Raw genomic sequence first — 25,067 nt, forward strand, 5'->3', positions numbered from 1 at the left:
CTGTCACTGTAAATCTACTCGTCCTTGAGGCCAAAGAAACTACATCTGGTTGTGTAATATATTCACTAAATCCAAATGTAGGGTTCTATTTCATCAGTGGGCTCCATATGTTATGCTCAGAAATTGGCTGTATGAAGGCATACTCTGGCTTTTAAGAGAGTAAGGACTTCTTTATGGAGTGATGTTTAGTGCAGAGCATTGCGAAAATATTTAAAATCACAGAACAAAGTCCATCATGTCTGTATCATGTGTTTGAAAGAGCTGACCCATTAGTCCTATTCTTTCCAGTACTCCTACAATTATTTCCTTTCAAGTATACCTTTAATTCCTTTTTCAAAGTTGCCATGGAATCTGCTTCCACCACCCTTTCAGGCATTGCATTCCAGATCATGATAACTCTGTAAAAAAAAGCTCTCTATCTCTTCCCTCTTTTTATTAGCCAGTTACATTAAACTTGTGTCTTCTGGTTACCGACCTTGCTGTCAATAGAAACAGTTTATCCCAATTTGCTCTCACCAGACTGCACATAATTTTGAATACCTCTACAAAATCTCCCCTTAATCTTCTCTGCTTTAAGGACAATTCCAATTTCCCTAGTCTCTCCACATAACCGAAATCGCTCATCACCAGTACTAATCTGGTAAAGCTCCTCTGCACACCCAAGGTTTTGATATATTTCCTAAAGTCCGGTGCTCAGAATTAGATACAATACTCCAGTTGAGGCCTATATAATTTTTGTAAAGGTTTAGCATAACATTCTTGCTTTTATATTCTATACCTTTTATAAAGGCAAGAATCCCATATGTTTTTAAAAGCTTTATCGACTTGTCCTGCCGCCTTCAAAGATTTATGTAAAGTCCCTGATCTCTGTTCCTATATCTTCTTTAAAATTTTATTAATTTTAAAATTGAAGGCAGAACAGAGCCATCAAGCTTGCCCCAGCAGCTGCATCACTTGAAGCACACCCCTTAAACTGACCAAATTTTTTAAAAATCCACACTTCTTTTAGACAAAAACTGTGTTTCCTATAAATTTATTTTACAAAGATAAACAACCACGTAAGTAACAAATGACAGCTACATAATTACTATTAACATCTACCTAACTCAAGTGGATAAAATTAAAAAGTTAGGTAATCTGATGTGTAATATACCTTTAAGAAGAATGTTATAATGGAAGATCACATTACCTTAGTATCCAATAGCAGAGTAACACAGGCTACCTCTGTAGTTAGTAGTCTGTAGTCAGTAGCAGCAGAGTAAAGGGATGGAGTTTGAAGTGTAAGCACATGTTTAGTTGCTGCTGAGTATCTTTGTAAATAAACACAGAGTTTCTACCTATGAAGTGTTTGCTACTCAACTCTATCATTACTACCAAATCAGCCACCCCTAACAACAAGCATGCGAACAGTATCCAACAAACGGGTGATGACTAGGATCCAACAAATTGACGACGAGGATTAAACAAGTTAAACAGAAGCAAACAAGAGAAACTAAATTGCACAGCAATTGTAAGTAGAAGCTCCGTTCAAATCGTCAAAGTTACTCCCCCACAGCATGCCACAATTTGGAAGAATTGATCCTTTCGATCCAGCAATGGACAATTGGTCCTACTACATTGAGCGTCTCTCGTTCTTTTTCCAAGCAAATGACATTTTGGGGGAAGAGAAGATGTGGGCCTCTTAAGTACATGTCCCCAGACTCAAAAAATTTTGATGAGTTAGTGAACCTGGTGAAAGACCATTACCAACCAAAGCCCTCAGTAACGACAAAAAGGTTCAAGTTTAATTCAAGAATTAGAGCCCCGGGGGAGACAGTTGCAAGCTATGTGGCAAGCTTGAAGCAATTAACGGAGCATTGTGAGTTTGGTGCATCCTTAAATGAGATGCTTAGAGATTGTTTGGTGTGCTGTGTGAATGAGGACATGATTCAGAAGCGATTGTTATCCAAAACAAGTTTGGATTTTAAGAGGGCGCTAGAGATTGCACTGACAATGGAAAGTACAGTTAGAGATTTGAAAGCCACACAGGGTGCACAAAATGGCACCGCCCCCCACATTGGGCAGGAAGCCCCAGCCAAACTGGGCATGAAAATGCAATACTCTACTGAGAGGGGAAACAGCCCCCGCTAGCAGGAAAATGAGAAAAAAATGACTCAGCAGCGAAAACAAGGAGTAATATCAAGAGAGGTAGAAATAAACAATCTTTTAACGATTGGTATTTTGAAAAAATATGTTTTTATTATCATAAAAACGGACACACAATGAGGCAGTGTAGGGTAAGAGTCAAACAGACTTCTAAACAAAAGGAAATAAACAGTGAGATCCACAATGTAGAAGAGCCTAAAGCAACAGATTCAGATATTTATTCACTGTATAACTTGAAGATTGGAAGAACAGAACCAACCTATGTAACAGTGAAAGTGAATGGTAGGCCTATTCAAATGGAAGTGGACACAATAGCTTCTACTACAGTAATTGGGGAACATACCTTCAAATATCCGAACAATGGCGAACAATTAAATTTGGAAGAAACAACTGCCCAATTAAAAACAAATATGGGTAAAAACATCCAAGTCAAAGGCATAAGTAATGTGACTGTTCATTATGGGAGCCAATCAGTAAGGCTACCAGTGTTGGTATTGAAAGGCAGAGGACCAAGCCTCCTAGGGCAAAACTGGCTAAGGGAAATCAACCTTGATGGACCACTGAGATTCCAAAAGGAAGCAGGAAGTGTTTCTGCTTTGGAAAAGGAGTGTGTAAAGACTCAACAACCTGAAGAAATGCAGGCTGTCTTAAGCCAAAACATGGAAGAACAACAGAAGGAACTCAAAGAGCCCATGATTAAGGACAGAGTTCGAGAAAAACTGCTGAAAGACTTTCACACAACACAAGATTCCTTCAGGTCAAAGTTTGTACCACTGGAAAAGTATGAAAAGAAACAGAAAGAATTCAGCATTTCTTTGACCAAACTGAAGGGTGAGTTGGCAGAGAAGACACAACAATGTTCAATTTTCCAAGAAGCAGTAAACAAATACAAAAAAACAGATGGAAGAGCTGAAGAATCATCTAAGTGAAGCCAAAAGAGATTTTTGGAGACAAGAGTCACAGAATTTCCTAAGAAGCAGACAGATGATGAAATTCTGGGAGACTCAACCATTGAGTTCACTCAAGTCAAGCTCACATCTGAGATTAGTCAGGCCAATATTGAAACTGAAGAAAAGGCTGAGATTAAAGTCAGTGCTAGAAAGAAGAAGGAAGACACAGAAACACAAATAAGACTTTAATCCTGGCAGCATATGAGTACACTTTCATACATGGGCCTGGTAGTCAAATTGCAAACACCGAAGCACTTAGTTGTTTGCCTTTACAAGAAAAGGATGTGGAAGTCCTTGTTCCAGAAGAACTTAATTTGTTGTTATATTTCTTAGATTCATCACCGGTATGTGCTCGACAGATCAGAGACTGGACAAGCAGGGAACTACCTATCACAAGTATGAGAACAAGCACTTCATGATTGGTCACAAGAGCCTGTATCTTACGAAATGAAGCTGTACTTTAACAGAAGACATGAAATAACCAGTCGGGATGGTATCTTATTGTGGGGAGCATGAATGATAGTTCCTCCAAAGAGTAGAGAGCCATTGCTAATTGAACTGCACAGCGCATATCCAGGAATATCCGGAATGAAGACCATAGCACACAGCTATTTATGGTGTCCTGGGATGGATGGTGAAATAGAGAGTTTAGTGAATAATTGTGTGCAATGTCAGCAACTGCAAAAATTACCTTCAACAGCTCCTTTACACCCTTAGGAATGGCCAGGAAGACCATGGGTGTGTGGTTACATATTGACTATGTTGGGCCTTTCATGGGCACAATGTTTCTGCTCATTGTTGACGCCCACTCAAAATGGATGGGCATATATGAGGTGAAATCACCAACTTCTGCTACAATTGAGAAGTTACATCAAAGCTTTGCCATTAACAGACTACCTGAAGCTGTCGTTTCTGATAAACGGCATGGCATTTACAAGTGCTGAGTTTCAGCGGCTTATCAGTCTCAATGGTATCACTCATGTGAAAACTTCACCGTACCCACCCTTCCTCAAATGGACTGGCCGAAAGGGCAGTTCAAGCATTCAATGCTGGCATGAAGAAATTAACTGGAGATTCTGTAACAACCAAGCCAGCATGCTTTCTTTTCCATTATAGGACTACCCCTCACACAACAACAGGTGTCACACCTGCAGAGTTATTGATGAAACGCTGTCTCAGGACGAGATTGGGCTTACTAATGCCAAATTTAGTGGGGGGGGCGGTGGACGTGGAAAGGAGCCAGTGAAGTCAGAAAACTAGACACAATGGCATAGTTACGGTGGGAGAGACAGCATACATGAAGAACTTTGGAGGACCAAAGTGGTTACCGGGTGAAATAAGTGCAGTGACTGGACCTCTATCTTACCACGTGGAGGTGGAAGTCATACGGAGACATGTGGATCATCTAAGAAAGAGGGGAACCGTGCATTAAGAAATGATTCCATCAGTGTTCGTGACCGGGTCAGTGTTTCCTGTTGAGAGAACTCAGCCCAGCACAGAGTTATCTGTTCCTTCAAGAGAGGGGGATACAGATCTGCAGGAGCCCACTGAAGCACCTGATGTTCAAACAACTCCGGGAAAGGAGGTTCCTGACAAAGAATCTGACGTTGTGGAGCTCAGATGCTCTACACACCTCAGAAACCCCCCCAGAAAGACTGAATTTGTAAATTACTTACCAGTGTAAATATTTTACTATTTTGAGAAAATTGTAAAATAAAGTGTATTTCTGAGTAAAGGGTAGGGATGTGGTAATCTGATGTGTAATATACTTTTAAAAGGAATGTTATAATGGAAGATTACATGATCTCAGTGTCCAATAGCAGAGTAATGCGGGCTACCTCTGTAGTTCGTAGTCTGTAGCAGCAGAGTAAAGAGATAGAGTCTGAAGTGTAAGCACGTTTAGTTGCTGTTGAGCCCCTTTGTAAGTAAAGGAAGTGTCTGCTACTCGACTCTATTATCAGTGCCAAATCGGCCATCCCTAACAACAAGCACGCAAAACAGGATCCAACAGTTAGGAACTAAACAAATTCTGTTTGTGGGAGCCTCACTAATCTAAACTGCCTTGGAAATTCAAAATGATTCTTCTCTCTTTCATGAGTTTCCAATTAATCAGCTTTTTTTGGTATCCCATAAAGTAATAACTGGGACTTCCTGAATTTTGCATATCTGACCAAATCTATAAACTGTCAGTAAAATGCAAAATTGAATCAAATAGAGAGGTTTAAGTGGTTCTTGCCGGTTTGTATCTAGCAAAACTAAGTAACATTGTATCTGCAAGGACCTGATATAGGGAATCTGATATGTAGTTTTTTTGAGTTGTTTGTGTAATCTGGATTTAAAGCAATAGTCACTAAATTATAACTAAATGAAATGGATTATTTTTGTCATAGTGAGTTTGACAATAGAACATGGGGTGTACTATTCATCAGCATGAGGTACAATGTGACTATAGATCTAACTGAGATGCTTATGAGTTGAACTAATATTAAATTGAAAGGTGTACTGGCATAGAACCAAGAAGTTGTCTAACTGTTCCTTCTGCTTGATATTATTGTGCAATTGCCAGCTATGATGTGGAATTAAGATAGTCACACATTAAAGAATACAGTTAACTCACGAACAGATGTGAAATATTTTGCTTATTGTTGACACCCAGCTCTGTTTCACCAACTCTCCACCATTGTTGCTAAGTTATCAGACTGCTTATCTGACATCCAGTACTGGGTAAGTAGAAATTTTCAATTAAATGTTGGGAAGACTGAAACCTTTGCCTTCAGTCCCTGCTTAAAACTCTATTCTCCAGCTACCGACTCCACCCCTCACCCTGGCAACTGTCTGAAATTAAACAGACTGTTTGCAATCTTGGTGTGATATTTGATCCCGTGATATCCATACCATCACTAAGACTGCCTATTTCTACCTCCATAAAGCACCCAACTTCACCTTTGCCTTGTTTAACTGCCTTTCATTTCTGCCTTTGTTACATCTAGATCTGTGTTACAATCCCAGCTGATGTTAATACTGGACAAGTCAGATGCCAGAGTGAAACATTCTGTTTCTATTCACTTTATCCCATCTCTTCACAATGTTAAACACCTCTATTGTCAGAGACAAGTGGAATATTGCCTATGTATGTCCTGTCCACAAAAAGCAGGACAAATCCAAGCTGGCCAAATACTGCCCCATCAGTTTAGCTCACTTTGCTGATGATTCAGAATAAAGTGTTGTTGACAGTGCTGCCAAGTGACAGTTATTCACCAATAGCCTGCTCATTGATGCTCAGTTTGGGTTCCACCTCAGCCACACAGCTCCAGATCAAACATGAACAAAAGAGCTGAATTCCACAGGAGAGGTGAGAGTGACTGCCTTTGTCATCAAGGCAGCATTTGTCCCAATGCAGCATCAAGAAGCCCAAGCAAAACTTAACTCAATAGGAACCAGGGGGAAACTCTCCACTGGTTGGAGTCATAGATGGCACAAAGGAAGATGTTTGTGGTTGTTAGAGGCCAATCATTGCTGCAGGAGGTCCTCACAGTGGTGTTCTAGGCCCAATCACCTTCAGCTGCTTCAATGACTTTCCATCCATCATGAAGTCAGAAGCTGGGGTGCTCACTAATGATTGCAGTGTTCAGTATCATTCGCAACACCTCAGATACTGAAGCACTCTGTGCCCACATGTACCAAGACCCGGAGAACATTCATGCTTGGGCTGATAAGTGCCAAGTAACATTCATGTCATACAAGTGCCAGGCAATGATCATTTCCAATGAGAGAGAATCTAATCACCTCTCCTTGGCATTTAATGGTATCATCACTGAACCTTCTACCATCAACATCCTGGGGGTCACCATTGACCCGAAGCCATATAAATACTGTGGCTACAAGAGTAGGTCAGAGGCTGGGAATTCTGCAGCAAGTAACTCACCTCCTGACTCCCCAAAGCCTGTCCACCATCTACAAGGCAGAAGTCAGGAGTGTGATGGAATACACTCCCTTGCCTGGATGAATGCAGCTCCAAAACTCAAGAAGCTCGACACCTTTCAGGACAAAGCAGGCTCTTGATTGGCACCGCATCTACCACCTTAAACATTCACTCCCTCCACCACCAACATGCAGTGGTAGCACTACAACAACTCACCAAGACTCCTTTCACTGCACCTTCCAAACCCACAACCTCTACCACCTAGGAGGGTGAGGGCAACAGATACACAGGAACACCATCACCTGCAAGCTCCCATCCAAATCACACATTCTCCTGATTTGGAAATATATCACCTTGTTGTCGCTGGGTCAAAATCCTGGAACTCCCTAACCCTGGCTGTACCTACACCACAAGGACTGTAGCAGTTCAAGGCAGCAGCTCATAACTATCTTCTTAAGGGCAATTGGGATGGGCAATAAATGCTGGCCTAGCCAGCGACACCCATGTCCCATGAACGAATAAGAAAAAAAGAAGTACCTGCTCCTCTACGTTAATGGGATTGTCATTGTGATTTGTCATTTGGTTGAGGCAAGGGCATAATCTCCAAAACATCTCTGGTTACATTTTTAGCTTCCTTTAGGTTCTTTTTCTAGCTGTTTTTCAGCTTCTGTATCTCAAACTGTTCTCTCCCTATGTTTTTGAATAAAATTCCTCGTGCCCAAAAATCTAGATAAAATATCACAGTGAACTCAAGATAAAGAGCAAAGGACCCTTTTTCATATTTCTTCAGCTGCTAGTTCACATAAACCATTGGCCAGAATTTTCTCGTTGGCAAGTGGGGCCCACCCCCGCACACCAATGCATAAAATGCCGCATGGTGATGTCGGGTGATCGCTCTGACGTCGCCATGTGCCATTGCGATATTTAGGTGGGCGGGCGGGTGATGTTCTCAGATGCGTGCCTGCCATTAATTAATTAGGTACTTAAAGCCCTTGAGGCAGCAATTGTCTGCAATTTTTCGGAGCCCGTGCGATCTTCAGGACGCCGCACGGGCACAATGGCAGGTGGGTAGGAGATATTTGTATAAACCTCATCCACGGCCAGGATAAGAGGGGTGAGTGGGGTCGTGAGTTGTATCTGTTAGATATTTCATTGTGAAAGCTACTATAACTTGCCTGTGTGAGCTGGAATACTTCAAAACTCATACCAGCTGCTTGGACAGGAGTAACAGCCTTCAGGTCAGGACTCTACAGTAAATATCATTTTTGGGGCCTGCAGGTTTCAGGAAGCCTTCCCTTAGCCTGGGAATGGGAGTTGTGCTCTCCACTGGAGGCACCTCCTCTGTGGAGGAAGGGCCAGAAGGGGGAGGAGGCCAGAAGTCCATATTCAGCCTCCATGGGAGCCACCTTTGGGAGGAGAGGTGCAGGCACAACGGGCACAGGGCCAACAGAAGGGGCCACAGAAGATGCCACTATCCTGCTGCCAGGGTTTATAGGCAGTGAAGCAGCTACCTCAATATGTCTGAGGTGCAGTGCCAAAGAAGGCTCCACCTCTCAAGGGAGACAGTCACCTCCATTTGTTAGATGATAGGCCCTGAGATCTGTGCCAACTGGGTGGACACCCCATGCCAGTGGCGCTGAAGGTCACAGCTGCCCTCAACTTCTATACCTCCAGCTCTTTCCAGGGGTCGGTGGGTGATCTTTGTGGAGTCTCCCAGTCAGCTATCCACAGTTGAGTCAAACTGGTGACAGATGCTTTGTTCAGGCGTGCACCGACTCATTCACCACCGCTGGGACGAGGCCAGCCAGACACAGCGAGCCAGAGGCTTCACAGCCATTGCTGGCTTCCCCCGCGTCCAGGGTGCAATAGACTGTACACATGTGGCCATCAAGGCGCCAGTGGGTGAGCCCAGTGCCTTCGTCAACAGGAGGGGCTTCCACTCCTTGAACGTGCAGATAGTGTGTGATCACAGGATGCTGATTCTACAAGTCTGTACAAGGTACCCAGGCAGCTCCCATGACGCTTACATCCTCAGAGACCCCCAGGTGCTGGGGCTTTTCAGTGCTCCATCCCGATTGGATGGATGGCTAGTGGGTGACAAGGGCTATCCCCTCAGAAGGTGGCTCATGACGTCTCTCTGCCATCCAATATCAGAAGCTGAGCAGCGGTACAATAGGAGCCACGGCTCCACAAGGGCCGTGGTGGAGAGAACCATCAATCTTCTCAAGATGCGCTTCCGATGCCTGGACCGTTCAGAGGGCGCAGTCCAATATCAAATCGTGTGTCGCTGATAGTGGTTGCATGCTGCGCTCTCCACAATCTCGTGCTGGAAAGGGGCGACACAGTGGACGAGGAAGACGTGGACACAGTTGCTCCAGACGCACACAATGAGTCCAGCAGTGAGTCCGACATTGAGCATGCTCAGGAGAACGCTGAGGGGGTAGACGCTGACCCGGGCATACTCCAGGGGGGCAGGGACACCCGGGAGGCTTTAATCCAACAAACCATCAGCTAGCCCACCACAGATGGACCTCCAACACAGGCTAGGGCTGCAGGCTCCATACTTGATACCTGAGTGCTAAATCTGCCGGGATAGGAACATTAACTAAGGCCCTTGTCAATAAAGCTCAATGACAAACAACTAACTCCATAACATCATGGCCTCCCATACACCTGCAGAAGGAAGGAGTCACCCTGAGACGTGCTCACATATCAAAATTTAATGAGATTACAAAATTGAACTTCAGAAACCAAAAAAAAATGCTGCTGATCACACCAAGTCTTAATGAACTAATCGTGGGGCAACATAAAAGCACCAGTGAGAAACCCATGGTGTACCTAATATGCCTTAAATTTACGCTTATGGGTGCTGCATCTAGGTGCTGACCCCTCGCTGGCACTGGCATTGGAGACAGGCCTGCTGACTCTGCTGTCCTGTTGGCCTCAATGACCTTGGCGGTCGTCCTCTGGCCCGTGGAGCCTGTGCTGGCCCCGCCTGGGAGGGAGCTGCCAGTTCCACAGCTGGCATCTCCCCAGTCGCCGCAGCCTAACTGGATGCCACGGTCACTGGCAGAGGGACGGAAGAGCTGCTGCCCTCATCCGGAGCACCCTGAGACAATAGGCAGCTGCTGCGCTGACATGAGGTCACTTTGGACTTCCCTGCTCACTGTAGATGGATGGACACCAAGCTGGGATACTTGTTGTCTAAACCATCTCCCACACTGGCACTGACCAGCTGAGGTCAATGCCACTGTGAGGGCTTGCAGATCCGAGCGCAACCCCAGGAGGCCCTGATTGTTCTTCTGGAGGAGCCTCTCCATGAGAGTCGCCACTCTCTCCATGGAGGAAGCATGGCGCTCGGACATGAGGCTCATTGCATCGGTGATGCTCCGCGTGGACTCCTCCAGCTTGGGCACCATGCCATCCATGGCCTCTGTGCTTGGCAAACATGCCCCCCCCGTGGCACCCCAGCCTCACCACCACTGGTGGACCTAGGCACATGGCACCTCTCCAGATCCATGGCCTGCTGTTCAAAAGGAGTCAAGATGGCCAACTGGGCCTGGCCTCCACCAGTCTGCATCCGCTCTGCGGAATTGTGTGCAGTCCTCTCCTGAAAAGGAGAGAAGGGCATTGATTAGTGTAGCCTGTACCTGAATTCCCATCGCTCCCTGCCAACCCCTCCAGAGTGGGACATTGCAGGACTCCAGCTCTTTATCACCCCACAGCTGCCGCACACTCACCCAAACCAGCCAGGACTGACCCCCTGCCCTTGCCCAAATGCTGCCTCCATCACATTTGGCAGCACAAGCTGTAACCTTGCTAAGCAAGGAGGCACAAGCACGTGGAGCGCAAAGACCAGAAGATGGATTGGTGCCCCCCCCCCGACCTGGAAGCTCCCCTCCCAGCATGTTAGACCCTGACTTTGACATGCTTCACTATTCCAGCACCCTGCCTAGGTGTGGATCCGTGACTTTCCCCCCATTCTATACTCTGGGTGTCAGTGACACACATGCTGCGGGTGCAGAACCCATCTCAGCACAACCCTCTCAGGGTGAACTAGGCATGGGCAATATCTGCTGTCACACCCAGTCAGGGAAACATGCCATGAAGGATTCAATACTGTAACTGCACTCAAAGTTGCTATGGGGAGGAGTGTTGGGGGGAAGGTGGGGGCTGCTTTGTGGGGAAAGGGTGACGGCTGCATTAAGTGACCTGAACCAACATGGTATTCACCCTTCCCAAGCGCAGGAGGTCGTTGAGTCTTTTACAGCACTGGAGCCATGTGCGCCGCACCACATCGCGGGAGCTCACACTCTCGGCCACCTCCTCCCAGGCACGTTTGGTCAGGTGGGGAGTGCCTCCACCTCTCGTCCCTCGGAACGAGGACCACCCGCCGTGCTGCCACCTCCTCCAGGAGGGCAACTAGGCACTCATCGGAAAACCGAGGGGCACACTGCCCCGCTGCCCTACCCTCCAGCCTGGACTGCTCACCAAACCCCTCTGGTGGGCCCTTCCACTTGCCATTGTGAGCAGTCTTGCAAAGGCTGCCAGCGCTTCATTTAAACAGGCCGCCGGATCACCATTGGACCTGGTGGTCAGTGCACTCCCGCCGCTGCCTGCCCACTCCCGTTATCTGCCAGAGTCGGGAAATACGCTGGGCGGGCCTTAATTGGCCCACCCACGTAAAATGGCGACACGGACCCGATCACAGGAGACAATCAGTTCCGCACCCTCCCACGCCCGGCCCACCTAACATGGGGAAAATTCTCCCCATTGTCTTCAAAGGTTGGACAGTAATACTCACCCCAGACCCTCATTTAGAATTTGTGCCAAATATGTTTATTAAACAATAAGTAAATAAGCAAACAATAGAAGTTTAACATATATGTCTATCTTGTAAAAATTAAAAATAGTTTCAATTTTTTTTCCTCACCAACTGCAGATCTTGTCTTGCTTATCTTATTTTCTTAAGTTCTAATCAAACAGAAGCTGCAGCAGGAGAGTGGGAAAGTGGATCAGAAGATGGATTTCCAAGATCCTAGGCAGCACTGGGAGTTCCAGTAGAGTCTCACCAGGAGTGCAACTTTTGTCCACACCTTACAAGGAATCTGCTGCAGATGAGGCAGGGCCATAATGAAGCCTCCCTATTTTAGGAGCCTCAAGTATTCGGAAGGTCAGTGCACCTCGAGATGATGGTGCACCCTGCAGGATAAGGCTTACCAGCCTCACGAACAAAAGTTTTGCAACCCATTTTGGCGATCCAGGCCAGGGAAAGGCACACTTCACACAGTTAGATTTTAACTAAGTGTCTTGACTGCATCAAACAAACCACCCAAAGATCAGGCCTTGTTGCAACATCACATTCAGCTAAACTGGAACGGTGTGTGAGTGGGGCTGGTTTATAACTCTTTAACATTGTGACAGAATTAAAAGAGCCAGACTATGCTAAATTTTGGACCAAAATGACTGAGTTTTGTCTGTATTTTCGAAAAAGCTTCGACATTAGCAAGGGTGCAATGTGATTCATCCAACAGAGGATTGTTAGTGTGCCTGATGCAAGATGCTAAGCCCAGGGGTTACGTCTCAAGAACGTCAACAATTGAGATAAGAAGATTTTTTGACTTGAGCATAGCTTAAATATTCTTTTTGGATTGGAGGAATTTGAGCAGCACATTGCGGAGAAAATTATTGTGCTTATAATTACAAGGCATTTGAAGCAACTTTGTAGCAAAACAAATTATTTCCCTCAAACAGCTACAAAGAGTGATGTCACATCTGCAAAAATACAAACTTATTGCTGTCTAAAAGGTAAACATTTATTTCAGTTTGGTACAATAATGTCTAAGGTTGTGTTACTGGACAAATGATCCTAAAAAAATAGTTCAAATTCCACCATGACAGTTTGAGAATTTAAATTCAGTTTGAAAGTAAACATGATATCAATAAAAAAGTGACCATAAAACTGTTGGATTGTCAGAAAATCAATTAATAAGTTCATTAATGTCCTTTGGGAAAAGAAGCTTGCTTTCCTTGTCTGATGTGGCCTTTTTGTGACTTAGTTCTAACCCAACATGGTTGGCTATTAACTGTCTCTAAAATGGCCTAACAAGCAACTTACGTGCATCAAATCTATTACACAGGAGGCACACCACCACATTCTCAGGGCAACTAGGGATCAGCAACAAATCTTGGCCTTGCCAGTGACATCCCCAGAATTAGACAGCACCTTCCCAACCCACAAGTGCTACCATTTAGAGGGACAAGGGCAACAGGCACATGGGAATACCACCACCTGGAAGTTCCCCTCCAAGCCACTGATCATCCTGACTTGGAAATATATCGCCGTTCCTTCACTGTCACTGGGTGAAAATCCTGGAACTCCCCCCCTCTAACAGCACTGTAGGTGTACCTACAGCACATGGACTGCAACGGTTCAAGGAGGCAGCTCACCACCAACTTCTCAAGGGCAATTGGGGATGGGCAATAAACGTTGGCCCAGCCAGCGAAGCCCACACCCCCTAAATGAATAAAAAAATATAAGGTTTAAAAAAAATCCTGGTGTCAATGTGAGCTCAGTGTGGGATTCATGTCAATTGGCAGATGCTTTGAAGCAAAAAGAAACAGAAACCTATAACAATATCAAGATGGGATGACTAAAGCTCCTGGAGCAGAAGGGGGCTTGGTATTGTTTGAAATTTATAACACGCAAAGGATGGTTTGACACGAGAGGGGAAACATCTCCCAGATGGTTGTGTATCTTGATGAGAGTGGAACTAAATAATCTGATGGTGAAGGAGAGGTTGAGTATACTAATGAATGTAAGCAAAGAAATGAAGCATAGTTCACTCGAACCAAATTGGAATCCAAATTCATTTTCAGAGAGTTAGAGAAGTGATTTACTGATCTCTGATGAATAAAGATAAATAAAGACATGTCTAGGCATGATACATGCAAACAGTTTCAAGCAAGACAGCAAACAGACAACAGCCAGGAAATACCAAAGAGCCTCTGAAAGAAAGTTGCACATGATTTGTTTGAAGTAGATAAAGAAGAGATTATCTTTCATGTTCTGGTTTCTTTTAAATTGACATACTGATAAAAAGAGTAAGTCCAAGCTAAATTTCATTTTTGCACACCACAGCATTCTGAGTGAGATTATATTACATCACTTAAATGGAAGGAACTTCAAGAATTCGCACAGTATGAGTTAAATCACATCACCAAGGTAATACAAAATATTAAATGTATCCAGAGAACACTGCTAGAACCACAAATGCACTTTGGGAAAAAAACATGCAAGGTCAGGTCACTTACCCTTCTTGACTCATCAAGTGGTATTGGCCAGTTTGCAAGTTCACCAGCCATTTGAATTAAGACACTCCTCCTAATCTACAAAAGATAGGGACACAAAGTCTTCAACAAATAAAAGGTTCAAGAGAGTGTTATGGAAGATTGTTCATCTAGGCAGGTGCTGCCATGAGGATTGAGGCCGCCTCTGAACTTTTCTAAGATAATGTCATTGGCAAAACAAAAATACAAAGCAACTTTAACAATGCTAATCAGTTTCAACAAGGGGCTTTCAATAATTAAGTTCAAGTATAAAACGTTCCTCAAAAAAACCCCTTCTAAAGGAATCATTGAACAAATAACTTCCCTTATGAGACAAATGAAATATTGTATTAGCGATGGTGAAAGTACCCAAAAATCATATGTCCTCTCATCTTTACTTCCCATTGAAGGGAGAGATCATCAATAGATCAGTTTCTAGGCTTCTCTCTCAGAATCAGGAAGCAGATAAGCATTTCTACATCAAATTAGTTCCGAAAGTCACAGCCTAGAACAATTGAGCTTGAATAACCTTGCAACTGGGATCAGCCATTCACCATGAGTTATCTGCACTGCATCCTCCCATATAAAAAAGACTAAAAGGCTGTGAAAAAAAAGTGGGGACTCTGTACAGTTAAACAATAGATTTTACCTGATCTAAGAACAACTGCAATTATACAGAACTATTTCCAGCATCTAATAGCATTCTCGATTTTGGGAGCCCAGGAAAATGGGAAGCACAATACCAACTTTAATAAAGAGCATGTTAAACTTTTGAAAGGATTCGCAAAGTATCGCAAAAGTGAAGAAACATTCATAACAAGAAATCTGTAATGGAAAAAATACAGTATACAGCAGAGGGGAGAATATAACTGAGGGTAAGTATCACTGGATATTGCATTTAAAGTTGGGGAGGAAAGTTAAACCATGTCCAGGAAATGGAACCTTGCAGAAATTGACCTCAAATGATTTTCCCTTAGTATTAGTTAATAGGCATGAAAAAAATTGAACAAATTAATCTCTCTTTTAGACTAGAAATTGGAAAAGGCATGACTGATTATTTTAGAAAAGAACGAATATGCTTTTTTGGTATGGGGGGAGATTACAGAAAGGAGAAGGAATTATCCCTGGATTAGATTTCAGGTGCTGCCAGTGCTGAAAGATATTCTTTCAACTTTTCCCAATAAACTAGCACTTACCCATGGAAGTACTTAGTATGGAGCTATCTTAATTGTTTTCAAGTGCCCTGGAATATACCCAGCTTTCATAAGAATCTTTTATATATCCTGACTTGGAATACCATTGAGGAATAACAGATAGGTGACATTTTGAGGCAGGGGGTAGTTGCTGTGGCAACTCCACATCCAAGGATTTAAAAGGGTTAATTCTACCTCTGTGATCCTTTAGCTGAGTTATGTCAGTGGAATGCTCTACAAGCATCTCAGAAACTCTCCGAACAACAATGACGGACATTGAGCACACCAGCTCTCAAGGGTCAAGGGTTATGACACTGTAGGTCAAATAACCTCACACCTAGCACAAAATGGCTGGTCCCTGCCCTGAAGACATTTGAGCAGATGGTCCAGCACTACACCAAGGTTTGAGAATGCAAGCTAAGGAAAGTCTAGCAAGCCACAGAACAGCTCTGGGCATGAGGCCTATTTCAACAGTACTCTTGAAACACAACTGCCCTACAACAAAGTATGAATTCACCAAGATAGAAAAGTTTGTGCTCCTTGGAAGTGTATGTGCCATATTTTTATATCCAGCTCCAATTCTTTAAGACAAGGTCATGATATGTGCCAGTATTTTAAACAAAATTTCAGGGCAAGATGTACAGATTATGAATTTCTAAACAGGCACAAAGTAAAGCACTCTTGATATGGGCAGAAACTAAAGTTTTCTGCTAATGCAGCCATGAACTCTAAAACAGTGTCACCACAGTTTCACAGTCTGAAATTAACTGTCCCGGATCACAAAATATTGGAACTTTTCTCAGTGACTAGACACAGTCTAGAAGTAAAAGACTGCACAAGTCTTTATGTGGTATTTATTAGAGTGAGGAACAAGCTTCATGTACAAAGACAGAACTATTAAAGTAGAGGAACCAGACTGGCCTTGAACACAGTGAAATCAAAAGCAAATTCTGGTGCATGTTCCAGACTATGGTAAAGAAACTGTAGGGGCATTCACTGCTGTCAGGAAGTAAGGGTAAACAAACCTTTGACTAACTTCATTGTACCTAAGTTTCTCCTGTTCTACATGTGGTCTGCCGATTTAAATACTGTAAACTTAATTTGGAACCCCAGTCGGTTCATATGGAGTGTGTGGATAACACCATTATCTCAAGGGACTTGGAGAGAAATTAAATGCAACGGGTGCTAGTAATCTAGAATTGAGATGATGTTTGAAGTTTTTGCAGGGGCAGAAAATCTCAAAGGTACAACTTCTAGTTCTAAGGGGGCAGAATGTATTTACAGGAACTATTGCAAGAATGAATGGTTCATTGGAATACCCTAAAATTGTTAACGCTGGTTGTAACAAGTTGAAGGGTCTACATGTACCAAAGGAATTGGAAAATGCCAGATTCTTCAACTCACAAGTAGAAACTAAACATTTAGTATCTTGTTCCCAGCTGAATGATAAGCCTACCTATCAATAAGTTAACATGGGGCATACATGCAAGAATTGATGGTTGCTGTGGTACAATAGTGAAGGTGGGGATACAGTCAAAAATGTATCTGTGTTGTTGTAAACTATGTTGTAGTCTTGGAATTGCTTCTCTCAAACAGCACACAATCATAAAAATTAAGTCCCTACTTCTGAAAGGGCTGTACATCCCTTCACAAACTGATTACCATACAGAAGGGTATAGTTTGCAATTTAACTTCCCCCAAACAAGTACTGACGATTTATTGTTTTAAGATGATCAGAAACTTGCATCCTACTCGGTCCAACATGCTATCAACCTACCCTTGCCCCTCCCCTCGATTTTGTTCTCCCTTTTCACATCTAAAACACTTTTTTTTGTGTTAATTTCTTGCCCAATTTCTTCTTTGCTGCTTTGGTTGTTAATTCAATTCTTTCCTAAGGCTGTCTTTATTAAATGTAATCCTCTTATATTTAAAAACCAAAAAAAGAGGTCTAAATACATCAATTATGTTCTCCAGCATTTATGCACTTCAGAAAATACCGATATGGAAAAATAATTACAGCTAATGGAGTGCAGCAAAAATTCAACTTACTCATGAGGAACAGTCCTTGTTGCACAAAGTAAAACCTCCTTAATGAAAATGGGTATCAAGTCCTCTGGAGTTGTCTGCATCTGTTTGACTGAACTGTTCAATTCACAGATGTTCTAACCATTGTCAAAGCCTTCCATTGTGAAATTATTTTTGTAGGTTGAAGTGCTACACTGCACAGTTATTTGATGTTTTCCAATAGCATTAAGGAAAGCTTATTTCCTTCTAGATTAAGACGTTTGTAGCTGATCCAAAAAGTAGCTATGTGGATGAAGAAAGTTGTAGACTGCAGGAAGATAACAATGGGCTGGTCAGGTGGACAGAAAAGTGGAACTGGAATTCAATAAGAAAAGTTTGAGGTAATCAATTTGGGGAGACAAACAAGGCAAGGGAATATAGAATGAATGGTAGAATTCTGAGAAGTGTAGAGAAACAGAGGGATCTTGGAGTGCATGTTCACATATCACTGCAGGAGATCCTCACATCACTGCAGGAGTTCCTCAGGGTGGTGTCCTCGGCACAACCATCTTCAGCTGCTTCATCAATGACCTTCCATCATAAGATCAGAAATGGGGATGTTCACTGATGATTGCACAATGTTCAGCACCATTCATGGCTCCTCAGATGCTGAAGCAGTCCATGTTCAAATGCAGCAAGACCTGGACAACATCCAGGCTTGGGCTGACAAGTGGTAAGTAACATTCACACCACACAAGTGTCAGGCAATGACCATCTCCAACAAGAGAGAATGTGGCCATCGTCCCTTGACATTGCTGAATCCCCCACTATCAACACCCAGGGGTTACCATTGACCAGAAACTGAACTGGACTAGCCATATTAATACTGTAGCTACAAGAGCAGGTGGGGGGCTAGGAATATTGTGGCAAGTAACTCACCTCCTGACTCCCCAAAGACTGTCCACCATCTACAAGGCACAAGTCAGGAGTGTGATGGAATACTCCCCACTTGTCTGGATAAGTGCAGCTGCAACAACACTCAAGAAGCTTGACACCATTCAGGACAAAGCAGCCCACTTGATTGGCACCATACCCACAAACATTAACTCCCTCCACCACCGACACACAGTGGCAGCAGTGTGTACCATCTACAAGATGCACTGCAGAAACTCACTAAAGCTTCTTAGACCGCACCTTCCAAATCCATGACTGCTACCATCTAGAAGGACAAGGGCAGCAGATAGATGGGAACATCACCACCTGGAGGTTGTCCTCCAAGCCACTCACCATCCTGACTTGGAAATATATCACTATTCCTTCACTGTCAAGGAAATGGTTAAAATCCTGGAACTCCCTCCCTAACAGCACTGTGGGTGTTCCTACACAACATGGATGCTGCGGTTCAAGAAGACAGCTCATTACCACCTTCTCGAGGGCAATTAGGGATGTACAATAAATGCTGGCCTAGCCAGCGACTCTCAAATCCCATGAATAAAAAAATCCCAGAAGGTGGCAGTACAAGTAAATAAAGTGATTAGGAAGGTGTGCAGAGGGTCAAGGCTGAGTGTTTGTACTTTTTTTTATTCATTCATGGGATCTGGGCATCATTGGCATTCCTCCCATCCCTAAATTCCCCTTGTTCAGAGGGCATTTTTAAGAGTCAACCACATTGCTGTGGGTCTGGAGTCACATATAGGTAAGGACAGCAGATTTCTTTCCCCTAAAGGACATTAGTGAACCAGATGCACTTTTACAACAATGGTTTCATAGTCATCAATAGACTTTTAATTCCATCTGCCATGGAGGGATTTGAACCCAGGTCCCCAGAGCATTACCCTGGGCCCCTGGATGATTAGTCCAGTGACAATACCACTACACCATCACCTCTCCCCTCTAGGGAAGATTTTGCTAGAACAGTATAAAATACTAGTTAAACTGCAGCTAGAAGACTTTGGAAAGTTCTGGTCACCGATTTACAGAAGGATGTGATCGTAGTAGAGAGGATATAGAAGGGACTTACAAGAATGTTGCTAGTAGGAGAATTTTCAGCAAGAGGAAACAATGGCGAGGCTGAACTTGTTTTCTTTAAAACAGTGGAGGCTAAGGTAGATTTAATTGAGGTACATAAAATTGAGAGGCCTAGATAGTGTGAATAAGAAAAACCTTTTTCAGTTATCAGGGAGAGGTCAATATGCAGCCACACGGTTTTTTTTAATGTTTAAAATGATGGATGTGATGTCAATCAGGTGGGCTGATTTATCCTGGATGGTATCAAGCTTCTCAAGCTTTTGGAGCTGCACTAGGCAAGTGGAGAGTATCCCCATCACACTCCTGACTTGCACCTTGCAGACATACGATAGGATTTTGGGGAGTCAGATGGGTTACTCACTGCAGTACCCCCAGATGTTTGACTTGCCCTGGTAGCCATTGTATTTATATGACTAGTCCAGTGAAATTTCTGGTAAATGGTGCCTCCAGAATGTTGATGGCAGGTGATCATCTGAATGTCATGGGGAGATTGTTTGATTCTCTCTTGTTGGAGATAGTCATTGCTTAGCACTTGTGTGGCGCAACTGTTGTCTCCTATAATTCGCCCAAGCCTGAATGTTGTCCAGATCTTGCTGCATTGTAGATATGGACTGCTTTGTATCTGAGAAGTTGCGAATGATACTAAACACTGTGCAATAACAGTGAATCACTTCTGACTTTATGGTGGAGGGAATATCATTGATAAAGCAGCTGAAGGAGTTTGGGCTGAGGGCACTACCCTGAAAGGCTCCTGCATCAATGTCCTGGAGCTGAGATGATTGGCCTAGAACAACCACAACCATCTTCCTCTGTGCTAGGTATGACTACAACCAGTGGAGAGTTTTCCCCCTGATTCCCATTGACTTCAACTTGGCAGCATTCTTGAATCTACATTGATCAAATGCTGCCTCGATGTCAAGGGCAGTCACTATTACCTCACCTCTGGAATTCAGCCCTTTCACCCATAGTTGTACTCAGGCTGTAATAAGGTCAGGAGTTGAACAGCCCGTGCAGAACTCAAACTGAGATTATTGCTGTGTAAATGCAGTTTGAGCATTGTGGACGTCTTTCTTCTATCAATGCCCATTGAGAGTAGCCATATGCAGGGGTCATGAGCCGGATTGGATTTGTCCTGCTTTTTGTGGACAGGATGTACTGGGTAATTTTGCATCTTATCCAGTGGATGCCAGTATTGCACTTAGCCAAGCTGTTCCAGTATAAGGACACAGCTAGTTCTGGAGCACAATTCTTCAGTACTACTGCTGAGATGGTGTCAGAGCCCCATAGCCTTTACTATATCCAGTGCATTCAGCAATATCATGTGCACTTGCCTGTAGGAGTGCTGCTTCAACGACACTCAAGAAGCTTGACACCATCCAGGGCAAACTCAAGCTGCAGGGGTGAGAATGGCCGAAGACAAAAAGGTCTGAAATTTTTTGTGACAAGAAATCATGTAATTCTAACACCCGTTATGATTTGCGGTGAAATGCAAATACTTCTCAGCCAAATGGGTAGAATTATCAGGCTTCTTCAAATGGGTAGAATTATCAGGCTTCTTCAAATGGGTAGAATTATCAGGCTTCTTCAAATGGGTAGAATTATCAGGCTTCTTCAAATGGGTAGAATTATCAGGCTTCTTCAAATGGGTAGAATTATCAGGCTTCTTCAAATGGGTAGAATTATCAGGCTTCTTCAAATGGGTAGAATTATCAGGCTTCTTCAAATGGGTAGAATTATCAGGCTTCAGGAAGGTAGAAATGTTAGTTTTCCCTTTGTTTAGCTTCAATTACCATCAAGACTATGGACCAATGCAATTGTATAAAATCACCAAAGCACCCTTAGCATTCAATGTAGTTAATACATGTAATACAGGATGAAGTCCATTCTAACAACAGAAGATGACCTTGCTAGATTATGTACATGTGAGGCAAAGCAAAGGACGATGTTAACGGTTCGCAAACTATTTTCCAGTGTGACCCCATTTAAACTCACCATCACCTGCTCAAGGACAATTAGGGATGGGCAACAAAGGATTAATATGACTCCATACACCAGCAAAAACAAAACAGCAATAAAGCAGCACAGAAACACAGTATATTATTAAAGTTCACTTAGTATAGATCAAAGAATAATACATCATATAAATATGAAAATCTGTTTTTAAAGTGCAATTAAAAATGTTGTTTCATGTACTCATGTAGGATTCAAACTCTTCTTATTCCAGTGGAGCTCCTGAACTCTGCCCCCACCCACACATACATTATAATCAGCTCCCCTACCCCCACCACACACTCCTAACCCACCAACCCCACACACTCACTCATACTCTCCCTTCCATCCCTACACAGCCACCCACTTATTCACCCTCCCATCCTCACTCACTGACTCATGTGCACCCACCCCCACTCAGCCCCCAGTCATTCTCTCATGCCCACTCACTCACTTATGCCCTCCCATCCCCATGCACTCAACCCTTTCTCCAGCCTTCCCCCTACCTGGATTTCTCCACCTTGCCCAATGTGGGGAAGCTGGAGAGGAAAAACAGTGATGATGATAATGGATAAAAAGGGAAACATTTAAAAAAAACTAGACTCAAATCCTAAAACTTCATAAAAGTGTTGACCAATGTGGGAGAAAAGCAGCTGTCAGGATCTGAGCCTCAGCACTCGGCCCCACTCCCCCCACCTGGATCCTAGCCCCCAGGCCTTGGACCCGCTCCTCCCGGCTCTGCTCTTCTCCCACCGGCCTTAACCCTCACTTCCTCCCATCTATCAGCAGTGACTCCCACAGCAGAGGCGACACAAGGAAGATAACCCAGTACAGGAAGGCACTCTTGAAGGCTGCATTTGAGGGCAGCAGCTATTGGGGGCGCAGCCTCTGCATCTCCCAATCACAGTGAGTTAGATTGGCTGCGGATTAAAGAGGGAGAGAGGTTGAGTGATGTCTCCCCCAAACAGAGAACAAAATTAAACGAATTGTGTCATCCAAAAGTTGGAATTCTGCCAAATGGCAGAAATTTCTCATCCCTGCAGACTATTTTTGTGATGCTGGGGGCCTCAGGGTCAGGAGATTCTGGCTGAAGATGGTTACAAATACTTCAGCCTCATCTTTTGCACCAATGTGCTGGGCTGCCCCATTATTTACGATAGGCGCATTTATTGGGCCTCCTCCTCTGGTTGGTTAATTGTTCACCATTATTCATGACTGGATAGGTTGGCACCTCATTTGTTAGGTATGCCTCATGTTGCTCCTGGCATGCTCCCTTACATTCCTCGATGAATCAGGGCTGGTCCCCTGGATTGACGGTAATGCAGGGTGACTGATGTGCTGAGATGAGGTCAAAGATTGTGTTTGGTTACAATTCTCCTGCTGATGACCCACAGTACCTCATGGATGCCCAGTTTTGAGCCTCTACAATCGATTCTGAATATATCTAATTCAGCAGAGCAGTACACAAAACGATAATAGGTGTCCTCTGAAGACAGGGCATCATCTCCATAAGGATTGTGTGGTGGTCATGCCTACCAATATTGTCATGGACAGATACATTTATGACAGGTAGATTGGTGAGGACGAGGTCTAGTAGCTCTTTCCCTCGTTAGCTCTCACCAGCCCCAGGCTGGCAGGTGTCCTTCAGTACCCAGCCAGCTTGGACAATAACAACGCTACTGAGCTACTCTTAGTAATAGGCATTGAAATTCCCATCAAGCATATGCCTCAGCGCTTCTTCCAAATGGTGTTCAACATGGAGCAGCACTGCTTCATCAGCTGAGCGAGGGCAGTAGGTGATAATCAGCTGGAAGTTTCCTTACCCATGTTTGACTTGGTGTCATGAGACTTCTCATGGGGTCCATGGTCAATGCTGAGGACTTCCAGGGCCACTGCCTCCTGACTGCATACCACGGTGCTGTCACCTCTGGGTGGGACAGGACGTACCCAGGGCTGGTGATGGAGGACTTTGCAATATTGGCTGTATGATTTAGTAAGAATAACTGTCAGGCTGTTGCTCAACTAACCTGTGGGGTAACTCTCCCAATTTTGGCACAAAGTAATTTATCGAAAGATCTGACAGTGGTGTGGCTTGGAACTCACCACCTGGAAGGGTGGTAGAGGCAGAAACCTGCAGCACATTTAAAAAACACTTGGATATGGCTCCAGTCCAGGAGCTAGAAGGTGGAATTATCGGCTAACACAGACACATTGGGCCAAATGGCTTTTTTTGGGCAGCAAATCCTTTTATGTTTTTATCTATCTTTGTTCAACCTTTCACAGATACATCTCCAGGAAAAGAATGAAAATGGTTAGAGATACAGGAGTGTAAGAAGGGGAGACCACCTAACAATGCTCAAGAAAAGACTGCAAAAACGGAACATAGACCTGGACAAACATGCAATTATACATCCTACAAATGCAGATAAATGAGATCACAGGAAGCCTTGTTACTGGGAAAAGGTTGAAGTGGGGAGAGAATACATGGAAAGGAAGTAGACAGGGTACACAAGAATTTACTCAAAAGGTCCACCAGGGTAGTACTCCACAAACAATAGATAACAGGAGTAGGCCATTCAGCCACTCTAGCCCATTTATTCAATTAGATCATGGTTGATCTGTACCTTAACTTCAGTTACCTGCTTTTGTTTCATATCCCTTGATATTTTAGCCATATAAAAATCTGTCCATCTCAGTGCTAAAATTTCAGTTGGCTCAGTATTTAGGACCATTTGCAGAAAGTGAGCTCCAAATTTCTACCACCCTTCGTATGAAGGGGGGGCTTCCTGATTTCACACCTAAATGGCCTCGCACTAATTTTAAGATTGTGCCCCGACCTTGTTCTGGGTTCCCCCACCAGAGAAAACAGCTTCTCTAAAGTAAAGGATTTAATAGGGTAAACACTCCAATTAGATCACTTCTCAACTGTTTAAACTCAAAGGCAATACAAGTCAAGGTTATGCAAGCTGCACCCATAAATTTAATCTTTGGAGCACAATAGGGGAAATAAAGAGAAATAACAGAAAATCAAGATTATCACAAGTACATTTGCAAAACATTACAAAAGAATAGAATCCAAGGCAAAAGACAAAAGCAACAATGTAAGGCATCAAGATTCAAAATGAAAAAAGACAGTACTATCTTGGGCTTCAAAATCCTTTGAATAGTAGAAAAAGGAAAAATATAAAGACTTGAGTTCCTCAGTTGTGAAGCCATAGAAAATAATGAATTAGTCTAATTTGATCACAGTGGGGATGCAGGATCAAAATAGCCTAAGAGGCAGCATATTTGAAATTTAGGAAGAACAAACAAAAACATGGAATGATAGTCAAGAAACTGATCGCGGTTCATAAAAGTAAAAGTAGTTGGGGGATAGAATATATACTCTTATTTATTCTTGTGCCTCTTGTCTTTCAAACGTGGTAATTGCACAGTTGTACTTAATGATGTAAAACTCTCTCAAAGCACATATCTGTCAAACCCCAGTATGTATGTTAAAGGTTCTAC

The 25,067-nt window shown here is 43.5% G+C and overlaps 1 protein-coding gene across 2 annotated transcripts in view; it reads left to right on the forward strand.

Moving 5' to 3' along the window:
• col15a1b (collagen, type XV, alpha 1b) overlaps nt 1-24,678 on the forward strand; it is a 371,940-nt gene extending 347,262 nt beyond the window's left edge. Inside the window, exon 43 of one of the 2 annotated variants that reach the window (XM_078540161.1) lies at nt 23,844-24,678. The gene's annotated coding sequence lies outside the window, so the exon portion shown is untranslated. Of the gene's footprint in view, nt 1-12,003; nt 12,983-23,843 lie in introns of those variants that run through there. The other variant, XM_078540162.1, reaches the window with a different exon arrangement.
• Nucleotides 24,679-25,067: the final 389 nt, after the last annotated feature.

Source organism: Cetorhinus maximus, chromosome 4 (assembly GCF_964194155.1).
Source record: "Cetorhinus maximus chromosome 4, sCetMax3.hap1.1, whole genome shotgun sequence".
In the NCBI taxonomy this organism is placed as follows: domain Eukaryota; kingdom Metazoa; phylum Chordata; class Chondrichthyes; order Lamniformes; family Cetorhinidae; genus Cetorhinus; species Cetorhinus maximus.